Here is a 5,712-nt window from a genome sequence, read left to right on the forward strand (position 1 = left end):
GGCATGAAACAAAAGACGGTCTGAAGGATTGAACATTGTGTTCTCAAAAGATTAAATACAAATTAATAATAAATCATTTACAATGTGTTTGAGGTACTGAGCAATTATGGAAATGAAATGCAATTTTATCTTACTCCAGTCAAAATAAAACAAATATCTCCAAATGTTGGTCAGGACGTGGAAAATGTGAAATTCTTATTAGCTGTTTAAAGGAATATAAACTGGTACAGTCACGATGGAAATCATGGTGAAGTTTNCTCAAATAGCTAAAAGGAGGACTATACATAAGCCAAATGAGTTATATTCTAGGGCACAGGCCCAAATGACTCCATACTCTACAATAGCTATGGGCTTTTAGTGTAGTATTCATCACATTGAGTACTCTTAAAGACCAAGAAGATAGTAAAGGATAATTAGAGTGAGGAAAGGGCCCATTTAATTACATCACACATGAAAATAGAAGGAAAGAATACTGGGAGTAAAAAGGTCTAGGGAAGAAGTGGGTAAGGTGGGAGAGGTAATTAGACCAAGTATATATGTAAAAGACATATGAAATATACTAACCAATAAGCTTATTAAAATACTATAAAAGACTTTGAATGGAGGCTCCATTTATGAATGTGTAATGATCCCTAAGAACCCATGGTTATTAAAGAAAATATCCTAAAGTCAAGTATAGACTATCTCCTTATTAGTTGTTGTCCAGGAGGTCTGGGAAGTTCCTAAAATAATATAGATTATTACTATCCACCTTTTTATCCACCAGCATTTGATGATAAGACCCTGGTGAAGANCCTGGATACTTTGGTGATGGTAACATGACACAAAGAAATCAAGCCAGGCATGAGCTGGAGGCTTCCTGCCTATTGACTACTTTCATATGCCAAAAATNATACACTTGGTGCTAGGGTCAACAATTGTACCCAACAAGGAATCCTGTGAGCTACAATAGCAACGTGCAGGGAAGTTAAGCCATCTAGNGCAATAGAGGATGATCTATTATGGGGATAGTCAACCGTGTTCTGCTTAAATTTGAGGCAAGCTCTGCAGGAAAGAATCATACTTGGTTCCATGGCCTGTGAAGAGGGGACAGCTGAAAAGGTCATTGATCCTGAGGGACACCTTCAACTATTTTGGTACTAAATAGAAATATTGTCAAAATTCCTTCTAGAGTACTTGTGTTCATATACATTGCTGCTTTGCTCAGCCTTCCTCAAATATGGTCATCCTAAAATAGGCAGTGGTTAATGAAGAAACCTTTGTCAAAGTCTGAGTACTGAGAGTAAATGATGACTGAATGCTCAATGTCACAGCTATATCACTTTCTCTGAAGTTCAAAAAAATTCATGATAAAAAAGGTGGGAAGAAGGCAAGAACCAGAAAAGGGGAGGTACATAGGGAAAAATTTATTCAGAACATGATGTAGCCATCACCTATGAAATGACTACAGCTCTGGCTATCTGAAAAAGATTGGCACAAGATAGGGGTCAATGACATCTCATCACAGATGAGGAAATGTTCTTATGCTTGCACATCCAACACATTGCCCACAAAGGCATCTCTTTAGCCACCTGCTTTGCTTCCTATATTAAGCAATAAAATTTTTGCATGTGGCATNTGGACCCTCAAACTATGTTTGTATATCATTCATTTTCATTTCATACTATGTAAAGTATTTTACTTACTAATGTGATTCTTCTAAAAGTGAGATTTAGACATATTGCATATAGCACGTTTTCACATGTTTACCCACGCATCATGAAAAATATTTAAATGATTAATATTTAGCAGAATAACATAAAAGCTTTAGGAAGAGAAACTGCTGTTGAGCAGTATCAGTGGACCTTTCCTTATTGTAATTCAATAGCATGTTCTTCATGAAAACACCAATTATCTGTAGAAAGACACAATGTTGCTGTGACCTTGCTAAGCCATATAAGTGAAGTGCTAAACTGTGCATCTAAGTTGTTGTCTTTCATGGCTTAAAAGAATGTGCTATCCTACATTCCATCTGGTAATCCATTTATTAGAATTGATCTATTGGGTTCAGATATGTAGCAAACTATTCAAATCTAACAAAAATATCATTCTTTATCACGTGATAATAGTCTGTTGACAGTTAATATGCACTCTACTCAGGTAGATGGGTATTTCTGTAGCTTTGAGAACTAATGTTTATTCTATTTGGTTTTTAACATAAAAATCTAACAATGACCCTATATTCTTGTGTAATTTAGAATTTGGAAGAATTATGTGTAGGCTTAGATTTTGCAAAATCTATTTTAAAAAGAATTCTTAAATGCATCAACTTTCCCTCTAGCCTACCAACCAAAGGCAGGGGAGAAAAATGGTTAATAGGACAAGGGGGATGTGGACCTGTTTAGAAGTAGTTCTTTGGGGGCAATTCGAACCTTCATTAACAGGATATCATCAGTCCACTCTAAACAATAAACACAAGTCAATAGTAGTAGCTCAATCCAGAAGAAATTGTGTGGTTCCATTTAATTGGCACAAATGTGCAGAAGTGGTCCAAAGAAGCTGGAGTACCATGAGGTAGAATACTAATGCTGTCTTTCACTACACCTCCTCCCCCTCTTCTCCCTCCCCCTCCTCCTCCTCTTCCTTTTTCTTCTCTCTCTCTCTCTCTCTCTCTCTCTCTCCCTCCCTTCCTCCTCCTTCTCCTCTTCTTCACCACCACCCACCACCACCACCACCGCCATCATCATCATCATCATCATCAAGTATTATTATGCCATTTTAGGGAAAATGAAATATTTAGAATCACTTTCTAATCCACAGAAATCTCCATGTAAATGATGATATCTTCATGTATTTTCCCTCATATTTAAATGTAGGTTATTTTCAGCTAGTTTTATCTGATTTCAAAAGCTGAAGTAATGTGCTTAAGGCCAGAACAAAAAATAATCTGATAAGCTTTTAATTTAGTGGCAATGTTTCTCTGAAATTCCCTCACTTGTGTATGTTTAACATGAAATATTTAGAATTAGTCAAAAAATGAAAATTTCACAGTCATACCAGTTTCTGAAATGATATTCACTTTTCTTTAGAATCACTTCTAGTCAAAAATATTACTTACATGATAATATAGCATACACTAGTAATATTGCTATGTATTAATAATATGAAAAGGAACTAAAATGAAACCATCCTGTTTATGGATCTTTGGGGGCATATCACCATGATAGAAGTCATATTCCTTTTAATTAGCACAAGAAAGTCATTTGCTCTTCACAGCATCATCTAATCAGCTTAGGGAAAGAAATGAGTTAGTACACCCCTTACACTAATGAGCCTGTAATCCACAGAGGTCATTGACGAGAAAATTCCCACCAATATTCTTNAAAAAACCCAAAATATTATGTATGTTATTGAGTATTATACTTGGCAGGTTCATNAAATCAGAATCCTGGAATCTGGTAGAAACTACATGAGTTTCACTGAAAACNTACTTTGTAGNCAGAATCAAAGTGTTGCTCACATGAGTAGTGAACCAGGATTGTTACCTTGGAAGCTGTAGACTAAAGAAATAGCTTATGTCAATTAGGTCTAGCTGCTCTAATGAATCAATATTTAGTCAAAGTGAAGGATGCCATTTGGAAGTCAGCAACACTAAAAATTGTGAACTGGGTAAAAAGCCCTTAGTTACTTTCTAAAATCTCTCTCTGTCAAGTGGAAGGGATTAAAAGCAAGTATTGGCTGTCAGAATTCTCATTACCAAATATTATCAGTCACTGTGCAGGGAGGGACAGAAAACTCTGACAGTGACAACGTGACTGTGACTGATAAGACAGAAGATGAAGGAAAAGGGCCAGAACCTGCTGTCCTGAAATCAAATGGTGAATGAAGGTCATTATTAAATAGGAAAATAATAGCATGAATACTAAAAAGACAAAGGGGGNAATAAAACTCTCATAAGTAACCTTTATCAGAGTATATGTTACATTTTCAATGTTACACAGTTACTTGGTTGCTTAAGACACAGTTTTAGAATTAGAGAGCGTTTTTTCCCCTTATTCATTGTTGCTGAAGATGAACAACACCACACACAGAGAAAAAAGAACAAAATAGAAACAAAACCAACTCACCTAGTTTGGTCTCAGAATACTGCCATTTGGTATTGTTAGTTATCTAGATTACTGGTTCATCTTTCAATTTACATCAAATTTAGCCACAGTTCCTAAACTAAATGTATTTAAATAACAAGAGACTCCTTAGGCTGTCTGGACATAAAGTGAGCTTGGCTATGGTGCCATTGTTTGGTAATTTGCAGTTGTTATACCCAGCAACCCTGCCCAAAGAGCAGGACCTTTCCTGCTGTCACTTGCCTCATATACCCAGGTATGATATACATCCTTCAGTTTTGACTTGAATGAAACTCNGGTTTCTTCTACATTTATGTTTCATTAGCACCACCATTATTTAATAAATAAGAGACTACTACTACCTCTTCTCTTTGAAACTAACCGGTTTATTTTTATTTAGTTGTACCTTTTTTTTNNAATTTGCAAATAGCATGTATAAAAGTTAACTTTTAATTTTGATTAGTGTCAGTTTGAGAATTAACCTAAAAATTTTAAGTAAACAATAATGAGTGCTTTATTTACACAAATGATGAATGCTTTCAATTTATGTAGTAAAGGNGTTTAACAATAGTTATCTTTTCAGCAATGGGAGGAGAGGCCCTTGGTCTTGCAAAGATCATATCCCCCAGTACAGGGGAATACCAGAGTCAGGAAGCAGGAGTGGGTTGATTGAGGAGCAGGGCAGGAAGGGGGATAATGGGGGACTTTCGGGATAGTGTTTGAAATGTAAATGAAGAAAATATCTAATTAAAAAAAAGCACAATAGTTTCCTTGTCAACTATTACAGAGGCCAAAAGTGTAGGACAGAGTTCCTACACCTCTCTCAAGAGTGTAGTGTTCCATGTGTAATGCCAAGTTCACTTTGAGGTATGGGAAGTCCATTGATAAAATTATTATTTTGCTTGTCATATTCTTGTCACCAATTGTGAACACCTTAAAGAGAGAACACTGCCATTTTTTTACATTTGCATGCTTAGACAACAACTAACATACTAGACAGTGCTTCACACTTAGTTTTGGAATAAATATTGAGTATATTTAAATATTAGTAGGAAAAATAAGGATATAATTAAGGAAAATTGCTGACTTGTGAAGAATATAAGAGTCAAATAGAAGACTTGTGTGATGTGGAGATAAAGAGGAAATAGAGGGGACCAGAGGAGAGAAGAATTCAGGACACATAATACTGTCACTGCATTGCATCTCAGATGGGATTTCCCTAAGTACTTTAATTAATTNAAACAATAGAAAATAATTAATTGGAATGCAGTTCTCCATTATCTCTTCTTTATTCTGTCTATGATCATTTTGTAAATTTTTCCTTTTAGAAAACAGGGAAGGGGAATATATTTCCTTTTGAAATTCTAAAGATCAAGAAGTACACGGTAATAAAAGTGGTGTGGCTTATATCACAAATGCAAACATTTGTATTCATACTGCACCTTGATATATATTTACCCTATAACTAAATATGTATGCCAATTTGTTTGCTGAGACTTTAGATCCTCAAAGGAAAAATGATTTCTAAAAATGTTCTACAACTCAATCCCTGACATATCTGATAATAATATAAAAACCTATGTTCATTAACAGTAAGAAATGTAGATGG

This window comes from Mus caroli, chromosome 9, assembly GCF_900094665.2.
Source record: "Mus caroli chromosome 9, CAROLI_EIJ_v1.1, whole genome shotgun sequence".
Classification (NCBI taxonomy): Eukaryota; Metazoa; Chordata; class Mammalia; order Rodentia; family Muridae; genus Mus; species Mus caroli.